Here is a 13,440-nt window from a genome sequence, read left to right as displayed (position 1 = left end):
TATTTATTGTAATTTTCATCAACATAAGCATATTGAAGTGAATTAAATTACAAAGCAACAATTGACACACCTTTTCGCCCCATTTCTATTAAATACATGTAACCCAAGTATTTTTTAGTTGATACCTTACTTTTTAAACTAAACATCCTGTTCAGGAGCCTTTTTATTGGTAATCTATGATTCCCTGTTTCCCCGTATAATAAAGATAATGTCCTACATGGGACAATTTCCCACTCTTCAAAATGGGTAAGGCAGGAGAACATGTGTGTTGGTCTTCATCAGTCAGGAAGTTACGGCCCTAAACCTGATCCTGTCTGCAGTCAGAACAAATATAAAAGCGCCGCCGCTGTTTGTAGGAATATATGTAACAGCCTGCTTCACTTAGCTTCATTGTAAATCCCTCATGAATTTCATTTCTCAGTTTTAATACATGAATACTTGGAAAAAACATTACCCAATCCTTGAAGAGCAATCATCTGCCTGCATTCAGGCATCGCTTTATCCTTTTTTTCCACATGAACAGCACACATGGCTGTAAAGAACGTTGTTTAGGATTAAAAAGAAGCACTAATTCTTCCTGTCTTTATCTCTATCGTGCTCACATAGCAGCAGAACCAGAGGAGGCCTCCATGATCTAATCAGCCCACTTTGGAACGTCCTTGGTGTGATTAGTGCTCGCTTACAGACAAAGAAGACAAGGAAGCTTTATCGTTTCATTTTTTCACTCATTCACACACGTCGCTAATGTTGTTTTGAAACAAATGCAAACCCACTTCTTGCACAATGCAGACAAGTTTCCAGACGGAGTCGACTCAGCTTACAACGCTGAATTTGGTGCGTGACCTCTGCTCTGCAACAAGGACAGGCTTGTTGGCATGGTAACAAGCATGCGGCACGAGCTGCTTCAAAGTTTTAATAACAAACGTTTGCAGCGACAGAGGGTTCAAGTTTAAAAGTCGTGCTTTCTGCTACAACAGCAGTTTCCTGACTTTTCGCTGTAAAACTGAGAAGGACACTGTGAACATTTGGGTCGGTGTTGAAGACCTGATCTGGTGTCAGGTATTAACAAATGTTCGATTTAGAATGACGGCAAGTGGAGAGAAACCTGAGAGGCTAATCACTCAGCCTGTTATCCTCAGCTATAAACATCCGCCTGTTCAGGACTGACGGCGTCTCTACTTTATATATTTGCCCAGTTTTATGTTTTGAGGACAGGTGTGCGTAAAAGTATTCACACCACTTTGATCCTTTCACGTTTTGTCACGTTAAAACCGCAGCCTCCGATGGATTTTAACAGGATTTTAATTTTAGGCCATGTCTAATTGTGAAGGGGAAGGAAAAGTGGATTTTAAACTCTGAAAAATGGGGCCTTGCATTTATCTTCACCCCATTTACTGTGTTACCCATAAATAATCAATTATAAACTTAAAACAGAACCGGTTTCTCTTTGGAGACCAGCTAAAGCTCGGTCAGATTGGGCGAAGAGCTCCTGTAAACATCAGATTTCAAGTGTTGCCTCATATTCTGACTTACATCTGGACTTTGACTAGGCCATTCTAACAGGTTTTCTTGCAGGGTTGCCCTCGTGTAGCTCCATCCATTCTTTAAATGAAATCAGAGCAGCTTCCCTATCCTGGCTGAAGAAATTATCCCCACAGCATGACGCTGCCACTGCCATGTTTGACTATTGGGATAGTATGTTTAGGAAGGTGTACAGTATCAGTTTTATGGTTCATAGGGGTACGCACGTAGACCAGTTTTGGCCTCATTTGATGACATCTTCCATATGTTTGCTGAGAATCTGACAAAAACTAGAAAACTGCATTTTTTGTCCTTTTGATAATTGCTTTCCTTTCATGGTTCTTACATAGAGGAAGTTTTTGCAAAAGCCTCTTTGAGCTGTATGTCAAGCCGGTGTGGACAATAAATGAAGACATTTTTCTTTTAGCATGACGGTAATGTTTGTTTCTGTTTTTTTTTTTTCATATTTAAGAATAAAATGACTGGCTGGGCTTAAAATTTCAATGCTCAACAGGTGCCTCCAATTGGTCAGGCGATATTTAACCAGAAATTAGTTAATGTTTCAGTTTCAAGCATCCAGCATGCTGAGGTGAGTGACTCTTCCTCAGTGCAGACTGCATGAGATTTAAGCTGCTTCCTAGTAGAGTCTGATATCTTGCCATGTATGCTGACGTATTAGAAACACATGCAGCATGGGGACTTTGTTCTATCTCAAGTTCTGTCCAAAAATTGTAAGTATTTGTGCTCCTGGTTTGAATTGCGCCTTTGTGTTGGGATGAGTATGTGGGATTCAGCGTTCAAACACACCAAGATACGTTATTTCTGCTGTACTTATGTATTTTAGAGCAAATGAGCATCCTGATGATGGGATTCCAACACTCTCAAAGTGGCCCCAAGTGGTCCGAGTGTTATGAGCAGAATTAATTAGAAGCGAAGTCCAAGCTAACGTTTTCATTTTCTAACATCCAGCGTGATGAGGCGATTGAAGCATCTGATTAAATTATATTTTTTTTATCCAGTCTTTGGTGCAAATATTGTCCATATATCACAGCGCAGTAGTGGTTCAGATCTGTAGCTGGCATGGTGTGTTGGCTGAGGCCCTCATATCACGACTTATTCAACATATCCAACTAAATCTGTGGCTTCGCCTGGTGATCGAATGGTGTAAGCTGCAGGTTTAAATGCATGGTCAGGCGTTGCTGGAGAGATGTTTTCCTATGAGGTCATGTTTTCATACGGCGTTAAAACAAAAAGCAGACAGGAAATACGGTATTATCAGAGTAAAATCAGAATCAAGTGACAGATTTGATGACTTGAGACTTGACTTGGTTACATTAGAAAAGACTTGCAACTCGATTTTGACTTGAATACTAATGACTTGGACATGAGCGATTTTTACTTGAAATAACTTGATGCAAATAATATTTAAGATAAAATACATTGATCCGAATCTTCTGCTTCCTAATTTCATTAAAGTTTCAGAGATAGCTCGTTATGAGTTGTTAATGACTTGAAATTTAAGTCTTAGGACTTGGACTTGACTCTAGACTTGGGAAGTAAGGGCTTGGTCCCACGTCTGGGAATTATTACTAGCTTTTGTACTTCCATCAAATTTCCATCGGTGTGGGCTGATGGTTAGCAATTACAAGATGTGGTAAAGATAGTTTGCAGTGAAATGAGACAGACTATAGGCGATGGTTGGAGCTCTATTTTAATGAAAAAAGATCCTATATGGCAGCAGTTGTTTGTTTAAACAGAAACTGTTCCGAGTTCATGTTAAAACATACAAATGCTGGATTTCAGGGGGTTAACAGAGGCGTGGAAATTACTTTTCAACAATAACGCTACTTATTGCCATCATTTCCCTCAGATTAAACTGTCACCAACACACAACAAGACGTTTGTATGGTTCGTCATCGCTTAAAATGATCAAACAGACGTTCAGCACAACACGCAGTCAGAGAAAAAACTCCTGCTGTTGTTGCACCTTTACCCACTTGGTGCAGATCTCATCCCTGGAAGTTAGTTTTTTAGGACGTTCACAGTTTAGATGGAAGAATCTTGACGGAAAGGATTTACAAATATGGTATAAATTGTGTCAAGTTGTTGATATAATCCACAAAAACAGCAACAACTCATTCAATTTCCTGATAATTAACAGCTACTTTCTGTATGAAAGGCACACAGAAACCAAACAAGTCATAAACTGTATTTTTTTTTCTGAAATATAAAGCAAATTAAGACTAAGAATGAAGAGAGGATGTAACATTAATTGTCACATTTCTTCAAAAACCAGCCCTACTGGGGTGAATTAAGAACCCTGAAGGCATGAATAAGTGCAAACGATTTAAAGATAAACCGTTTCAGAGAAGAGTTGGGAGAGTTTTACCTTTCTGTTTCATGACGCTGGTCGTTTGTCTCTGCAGCAGAGCTCAGAGCTGCAGATCAGAGCGAGGAGACTGAAGCAACTGAGCGCACCGCCGCTCCAGGAGAAACAGGGGGGGGGGGGGGAGGTCTGAGGGGGTGTGTGGTCAGCTGCACCACCGCGTTTATTTCTGTTGTCTGTCTGATCCATGACCTCATCCGTGCTGAAAAGGGAGGAAATCTCCCGGCATCTAGAAACATTTACCTGCCTTAATTGTAAAAAAACATCCCACTTGTTTTTGATGTTGTCATATTAAATAAATTAGAATATTGTTGAAAAGTTCATTTATTTCAGTAGCTCAGTTCACAAAGTGAAGCACATTGTGGATTGATTACTTTTCAAGCCTTTAGTTCTGCTATTGTTATTTTCTGCTTGCAGCTAATAAAACATTTGTGAATATCACAGACGATTAAAATTAAACATTTCAATACGTAAAAGTGAGCTTAATCACAAGCATGTCTGATAGAAACTTAAAGGTTGTTACTTTAAAAAGGTTTAACAAGCATCATCAGGATGGATATTCTTATTTACTGAACAGGAATTTATTTATTTTTTAATCTAAATTGGGTTTAAAAATAGGTTTCTAGAAAAGACACACTGCAAAAACAAAACTAAAATAAGTCAAATCTTCTTGAAATCGGTGCATTTGTCCTTGATTTTAGCAGGTAAATAAGATGATTTGCCAATGGAATGAGATTTGTACACTTAAAGTAGGAACAACTCATCTCTATCATCTTGTTTCAAGTGCAGTATGTCTAATTATCTTATTTAGGGCTGAAAATACTCACTCCATTGGCAGATCATCTTATTTACCTGTTAAAATCAAGGATAAATGCACCAATTTCAAGAAAATGTGACTTATTTTTAGTTCTGTTTTTGCAGTGCAAGTTTCTTGGGTTAGAGTCTTTTATTTAATTTATATTATTTTTGCTTAGATTCGATTTTTTTCCCCCTGTCAGTGATTACTTGTAGTGACAGAAGAGTGATGGCTTATCTGTGAAGGGAGCTAAAGATGAAGGGTGATGGTAAGGAGGTCTTCCAGCCTCAAAGATAAATCAAAACATCAGAGGAAACCTGCAGTTTATGGGAAGGGTCTGATTAACATTTCTACATTGACTATTGAGAGGGGTATCCATCATTTCTGATATGTTGTTTTAATTAAATCTAAAATAAAACATATATTTTTCCATTGTTTTATCTCCTTTTCTATGAAAAACCACATTTTTTGGTTGGATAAAAAAAGAAGAAGAAGCCAGATCTACCCGGGTAATTAAGAATTTTGGGCTTTACTGATGCTTCGATGCATTCATCAGGGATAAAGTTAATTTTGTGATGACTCAGCGAGGATCAGACGAGGAAGAACCTCTGGGTACCTGAGGACCTCTGCAGGAATCCGGCCAGCTTCTCACAGAGGATGTAGTCGTCCGGGGTGATGAAGGGCAGCTGCTCCATCATGCACTGTTTGGGGATGAGGTAGAGGACCTCGGCCAGCTGCCCCGTCCTCGATGATGGACATGCGCCTCACGGAGTTCTTCCTCTTCACCGGTCCAGGATCACCATGTCGCCGCTGTTGCCCGAGCCGTCAGATCTTGCCCAGGCTGTTGAGGTTGAGGAGGTTGGACCGGTTCAATTTTGGACCTGACTGCAGGGCGACTGTGGGTTTGAAGCCGTGCTGCTCTGCTGGTCACCAGCTTTTTAAGCTGCTCTCTGACTCTTTATCATTGTCAGCGTATGTGTGTGTGTGTGTGTGTGTGTGTGTGCTCCATCAGGACAAAGACTAACTCCTACCACAAGCCCCCTAAGCAGATTAGGTGAGGTATATTTAGGGTTTCTCTTCATGGCAAACGGAGGGTTTAAATTCTCCTGGAAGTCTGGCTCAGGTGACCTTCTCTCCTCCTTCTAGTCTCTTTGCTTCATAACTCTCATTATTTAACACAGCAAAGAAGTGAATGAGACACGTAAGAAAACTGAATTGGGCACAAAATTACTCGTGGGTTTAAAAATAGTCTCCAAAGCTGCGTAGATGCCGATCGTTGGTTGGATTAGATCTAAATAAATGGACAGCTGGGCAGCCAGTAATTCATCTTCAGAACCAGGAAAATTCATTAACAGATACGGGTTTCTCTTTTTTTCCAGCTTTGTGCAGAAAGCAGAACTTTAAAGCAAAGCGGAACCAGGAGCAGCAGAGGGATTAAGCTGGGGGGTTGAAGCATTGCTCAAGGGCAGTCAGGACTTTGATCAATTTAGACACTGTATAATTAAAGTGCTGTGTGCCGTAACATTTTTAACCTCCTCCCTGCACTGCAAAAATAGAGCTAAAAATAAGAAAATATTTCTTGAAATTAGAGTATTTTTCTTTGATTTGGAGCAGGTAAATAAGATTATTTGCCAATGGAATAAGATTTTTACACTTAAAATTCATCTACATCATCCTTATTCAAGTGCAGGATATCTAATTATCTTATTTTAGGGGTGAAGATTCTCATTCCATTGGCAAATAATCTTATTTAACTGCTCAAATCCAGGTGAAATACATTAATTTCAAGAAAATTTTACTTATTTCTAGTTCTCTTTTGCAGTGTGGTTGGTCAGAAGCTGAAAAAAAACGTGTTTTTTGTATCTAATTGGTTTATTTAGAGCTAAAACGTGAAAAATAACTAAATAATTTGTTAATAGTCACCATCTTACATCAGAATCTGTTTTCTGTCTTTTATTAAAGTTTAGTCTTTTTGAGTTGCAGAATAATGAGGCGGGGGGTGGGGGGGGGAGGGGGGGGGGGAGCTGGAAGAAGCCCTCCTTAGTGCGCTAACATTTATCTGGATGGTCTGGTATTTTAAGGAGTCTGCACACGTGGAGTAGGTGACAGCATGATGGAGGTGAAATGAAGCCATGCTGCTGGTTTTACCTCCCAACCTCCCCGACTCATTAAAGATCTCTCAGCTTACAAATATTTACTAAATCTCACAAAAGTATTCATGTTCTGTGAACTTTTGGGAGATTTTATCATGTTAAAAACACAAACTTTAAAGTGTTTTAATAGGTTTTACTTGATAGAGCAACACAAAGTAAAGTTTAATTGGATTAAGAGGTCTGGACTTTGACTAGGCCATTCTTAAACACACGGATCTGCATTGATCTAAACTAAAGCATCCCTCAGCTCCTTTACTCACATCTGGGGGAAGAGAACCGGAAACAGCTGCATTCAGACTGAAGTGGATCCTAATTGCTAATTAGGTTAAACCGGGGTTTTATTTGTGGGTGTAAATGGGAGCTGAATACAAATGCTCTCCAAACTTCAAAAATAAAAACAGTTGGTGTCAATTATTTTCCTTCAAAAACACAATTATGCATCAACTGATGTCGGTCCATCACATAAAATCCATTAAAGTTTGTTATGGTAGGAGAATGAAATATAAGAAAGATAAAGGACTATAAAAACTTTTGTAAGGCGTAATTATGCAATGATTGGTGTTAAAAAAAATGTCACCGCAAACCCTGATAACAAATGTGACGTCACTTTATACTATGAGTAAATGCATAAAGCTGCTGATGCTTCACACAAATGCTGTAAAAGCGCCACCTACTGGCCAAGACAAACACAGCAAGAAGCTTCACTAACTTTACTGAAGGCTTTCCGTGTCCAAACAAAAGAATTTGGTAAAAGCGCTGCTCCAGTTCTGAGCAACTCTTTGATCGTAACATCTGATTTAATTTGTACAAAACAATGGAATAAGATTGACAAAAACACACAATTATGAGCAAATACTGGTATTTAAAAAGAAATAAGTGACACGGCAATAAAACACCAAATTCAGGCAGCAGTAGCTCACATTTCCAATCTCCTTTACAAAATAAAGACTTTGAAAACCAAGATTTTTGCATCCATCTCTCTTCCATGACATCTGCTGAATAAGACAGCACTGCAAAAACAGAACTAGAAATAAGTACAATTTACTTGAAATGAGTGTATTTGTCCATGATTTGAGCAGGTAAATGAGATTATCTGCCAATGGAAAGAGTAATTTTACCCTTAAAATAAGATAATTAGATATACTGCAATTAAAATAAGTTGATGGAGATGATTTCTTCCTATTTTAAGTGCAAAAATCTTATTCCATTGGCAGATTATATTATTTACCTGCTCAAATAAAGTACAAATACACTCGTTTCAAGAAACTTGTAACTTATTTTTAGGCCTGTTTTTGCAGTGAGCTCATCTCCAGCAGTTACTGGGAGAAAGGCGGGTACACCTGGACAGGGTAACGTTAGAACAAGGCTCCGTACTTCCTGAGGCAATATTTACCCAAAGATTGTGAATAAAAACCAAGAATCACTTTTACGTAAACTGGTCGTGTGTCTGGTGTATTTTTGATAAAATTATGAATTCTTCTTCTTTCGTTGCGTAACTTCAGGTGGGAAGAGTAGAGAATTACTTTATACTTTAAATTACTTTAAAGGTTACTGCCAACCTTTTTCCACAACAGTTACAGCAATTTTTTTATACTTTTTCTTTTTCCTTAACTTAGAGTCTGCCTCTAAAACCACATCGTTTCATTTCCATCACTGCGAGGAAAAGAAAACGAGACATTTTTCTTTGACAGTGCTTCATACCAGCAACTTAAAATACAATAAAACATTTCAAGACCCATTAAAAAAAATATTAGAACATAAAAGGACTGTTAAAAGTACGGTTCTTATTTTTAAACTGTTCAACAATAGAAGCAGAATAAATGGCTTTTTGGACCTGAGGGACCCTCTGGCTGATGTGATGGAGGGGATCTGTGATCAGGGCGACCTTCCTGATGACAGACCCATTGATGCTTATGCTTGTTTAAACAGAATAAAAAAAGAAAAAAAAAAGAAAAAAAATTACAACTGTAACTTAAATAAATATAAGAAATATATTTACAAATGTTAGAAATAGAAGAAGAGGCAGTAGGCTGAAAATATGTGAGAGTTTAATTCCAGCAGAAACTCTGAAGGAGAACAAATCACCAAATAATCATTTATAAAGGCATACAGTCTTTAGTTCAGGTATTAAAACATGGGTGAAAATCCCCATAAAAAGCAGCAAGTTTCCCTTTAAACTTGTATAAAAACCACACGGAGAAGGAATAAATTTAGTATGATATGCACATATAGCATACAACGTATGACTGTAGGTATTATGGAAATATTAATAGCTCCCCCTTTGATTTATACTGAAAAAAAAAATTATTCGTCTCACATTCAGGTTATTTGGAGTTAAAGGAACCAATACTTTTTTGTGCGATTTGTGGTCAGACTCCCAAAGAGGAGCTGATTGCAGCTCCACTTGAAACATAAAAATTAGAGGATCAACGTAAGCAAAAACAAGCTGACGATGTCGCTGCAGGACAAAAAGTGGCGGAGGGAGCTCCATGTCACATGACAAGACGAATGCAGCAGCAGACGTACAAACATTCAGTCCTCCAACCGGCTAACGGATCCAGGCGCCCCAAAAAGTGAAGATTCAGTCACCAGCTAGAAAACGGGGAATCGGGGCTTCGTCAGTCAGAACATACGAGTAATTTATGAGCTGCAGATGCTTAATGGGCCAAGATGGCGCACCGATACAGTCCGACAGGAAGCATGTAGCTTCTCAGTCATCCAGGAGGTGATTTAAGCGCCTATATAGGAGGTAACTGCACTTGACGACGTTTCACCCAAAACGCTTCATTAGTTCTAAGAAGCATCAGACTAAAGGTCAATCCAAACGCCAGAAAAACAGACAAAGATTGTTGCTTTCTGGGCAGATCTCTGTGCAGAACGGTTTTCTTTGTGGTTACGTCCCTGATAAACAAGGCGGCAGGCGGGAGGGACCTAGTAGGACTTTTTTTAGGTACTCGAGTTCCTGTGAAGTATGAAGCATCCCGGCAAGAAAGAGCTCAGTTCCTGCCACCTCCTGTAAAAAAAAAAAAACTCGTCCTGTCTTGTGGCGTATTTACAGGCCAGGTCAGTGAGCCACGCACCGCAAAAAAGGAAACTAAGTAAAATTCTCTTGAAATTAGTGTATTTGTCCTTGATTTGAGGAGCTAAATAGAATTATTTGCCAATGGAATGAGTATTTTTACCCCTAAAATAAGATAATGAGATATCCTGCACTTGAAATGATGATGGAGATGAATTGTAAAAATCTTATTCCATTGGCAAATAGTCTTATTTATTTGCTCAAATCAAGGAAAAATACACAGATTTCAAGAAAATTTCACCTTTTTGTAGTGCAGCTCCTAAAAGTTCCTGCCAACAACGTAAAGGTTTGGTCTCCTCAGCCACGCTCAGGACTGAAGGAGCGTTTTAGTAAAAAGAAAGAAGAAAGGTCTATTTAAGCACTTAGGATGTGACAGGAAGCTGAAACGGACCCTGTACGACACTGGGTGGACATCTTTAACATTTAGGAGAAGCTCTGCTTTGGGAGTGCCTCCTGTGCTCATCACTTCTTATTTATTTGATCTGATTTGATTCTGACTACAATTCTGATTTGAATTGTACGTTTTGTCCTTTTTTACAAATGCAGCTCACAGACGCTAACAATCCTACCTCATAAAACTAGCAGGAACACAATTAAGCAATCATTAAACACATACAGAATAAAATTCAAAACGCCTCCAATTATAAATAATGTGTGACCACAGTCAATTAATGACAGCACTAACTTAGATTCTGGATTTTTATAATAATGTCTATTATTTCTTTACAAAGCTGGTATCACTTTAGCAATTTGTGAAAGATTTAAAAGTCCAAACTTTACCAGATTAAATAATTCTTTCTTAAAGGAATAGTGCCATCTGGTGGCCATGTTGCACATTGCAGAGAATTGAGCCTGTTTAAAACCCCGAAATGGAAAATTCCTATAAAAAAAATAAGAACTAAATGTAAAAACCTGATGTGGGGGAAAGTTGGCAGCAAATGTCACAAACAACTTGATTTGAGTCTAAAAACGTTATTAAATCAACTCTTTTCTTTCATTTAATTGAAAATGAACGAGCGTCCCTTTAAATCCATACCGACAGCTAAAAAAACGTCATAAAGTTAAAAAAAAGTCTCAATACTGTTCTGAAAATTAAAACAAGTTAAAAAAAAGAATTGCACAATACTCCAAAGAATAATCATTTCTGCAACACTGATGCATCGACTGGTGTGAGAAAATAACAGTTTCACTTATTGGCTGTAATTTGAGGCACAGCGGGTTGCAGGTTGTAATTCTTAGACTTAGTGTTTGAGAGAAGCTCATGAATTGATAGACTGAGACGGCACATCGGAGCTTTTAGGCCCGTTTTCCCCTCCTCCTCCTCCTCCTCTTTCTCCTCCTGGTGGAGCGGCTCTCGCTCCGAGTCTCCCTCTGCCTGCTCCGACCTCTTGGTGGTCTTGTTCAGAGTGCCGCCCTGCAGAAACGTTAACATACAGCCGGGTTAAGCTCTGCGCTGCAGGATTCATAAACCGGACCTCAGAGATGTCTGACCTGTCTGTGGTCAGCGACGTTGAGCAACACGGACGTCACGATGCAGCAGACGGTGTTTGCCAACATAAAGATCATCATCCTCTGCCAGCGCCACAGCGGGATCTTAGCCTCGCTGCAAGACGGAAGCGGCGAAATCTGTTAAATCAAAAACAAACAAAACCGAGCGGCGATCACCTCAGCATTTAATTACCTCGACTTGGTGCCCAGGATCTGTCCAACGATCAGGTTGGACACGCCGATCCCGACCGACCATCTGTATGGAGGTGGCCAGGCCCATGGCGGTGCCCAGCGTGGCCTGAGGCACCACCAGGGGGATGGAGGGCCACATGCTGGCCTGGAAACAACGCCGAGAGGAAAAACGTGAACAAAAACAGACACCAGACAGAGAAAATGTAGGAAATGCACAGATTTCTTCTCTAAACAAGTTTTAGGACTTGTGTCATCACGAAAGTATGAAAGTAGGCATACCTCCTACACTGCAAAAATGGATCTAAAAAATAAGTAAGTAAGTTAGTGTGTTTATCCTTGATTTGAGTAGGTAAAATGGATTATCTCTGCCAATGGAATGAGTATTTTGACCCCTAAAATAAGATAATTAGACATCCTGCACTTGAAATAAGATGATGGAGATGAATTGTTCCTATTTTAAGTGCAAAATTCTTATTCAATTGGCAAATAGTCTGATTTACCTGCTCAAATCAAGGACAAATACATTCATTTTAAGAACATTTTACTTATCAAGTGAGAATGCTATACAGCATTCTCACTTATTGTTTTCCTGTTTTTCTTTTTTTTTTTATTATCAAGTGAGAATGCTATACAGCATTCTCACTTATTGTTTTCCTGTTTTTCTTTATTTTTATTATTATCAAGTGAGAATGCTATACAGCATTCTCACTTATTGTTTTCCTTGTTTTTTCTTTATTTTTATCAAGTGAGAATGCTATACAGCATTCTCACTTATTAAGTTCCTTCAGGTCTTGATTATTATTCCGTACGTTTTTCGGCATCTAACTACTCCTGCATACTTCAACCGATTTAAAACAATTTCGTATCAAAACGTTCAGCTCGTTCACGACATTACTGCTATGTCTTTTGTAATTATAACTTTTATAATATTTAAAATATTTAACTTTTTGTGCGTTTTTTGCTCTCATTGAAATGAATGGAAAATCCTTCAAATTCTTCAAATATTTCAACTTTTTGTCATCTTATCTTACTGCTTCAGCCTACTTTCACCTATAAACACCATTCAACTTTTAAAACGTAGTGATATCTTTTGGCTATTATGGTATGTTTCAGCTTTTTTCATATCTTTCACCATTTTCGTATAGTACGTCTTTAAAATAATTTTGGCTTTTCAAGAAATTCAGCAAATAACATGCGTTGCTATGGTCGTCAAGGAGCCTCGTTTAGAGTGCGCACTCTGGAAATTTAACAAATTCTTCTTCTCCGAACAACTTCTTCTCACTCGCTCAAATTTCACTCTATCCACACAATTATACATCAAAACGTAGGAATTTTTGTCTGGATTCGTAAATGTAACCATCATTGGTGTGGGATTTATAGATTTTTTCGCAAATCACCTCAGAGCGACACTAACCCAAAACCTTTCCAATTCATTTTCTATGGAGCGGTTTTCAAAAATGACACCTGGAAATCCAAAACATCACATGTTTTCGCATCGTCGCTACTCCTAAACCGTTTCATGTAGAGGCATGAGACTTTCACACATTCATGTCCCGACCCTTCTGGCGCTCACAAAAGAGAAATTTTGTCGATAAATGTTACGGTTTTGCCGCAGGAACAATTTGTTCTGGAGTAGCGTTTTGGGAAAATGCTAAAACAGGATCAGACTTCAATCTCCCCAAATGAGGCACTTTTCTACATCGTCGCTACTCCTAAACCGTTTGATGTACAGGCATGAGACTTTCACACATGAATGTCCCGACCCTTCTGGCACTCATAAAAAGGAATTTTGTGGATAACTGTTACGGTTTTTCCGCAGGAACAA

Source organism: Fundulus heteroclitus, unplaced genomic scaffold (genome assembly GCF_011125445.2).
Source record: "Fundulus heteroclitus isolate FHET01 unplaced genomic scaffold, MU-UCD_Fhet_4.1 scaffold_47, whole genome shotgun sequence".
In the NCBI taxonomy this organism is placed as follows: domain Eukaryota; kingdom Metazoa; phylum Chordata; class Actinopteri; order Cyprinodontiformes; family Fundulidae; genus Fundulus; species Fundulus heteroclitus.
The sequence above is the reverse complement of the archived record's forward strand: the minus strand, read 5'-3'. Positions refer to the sequence as shown.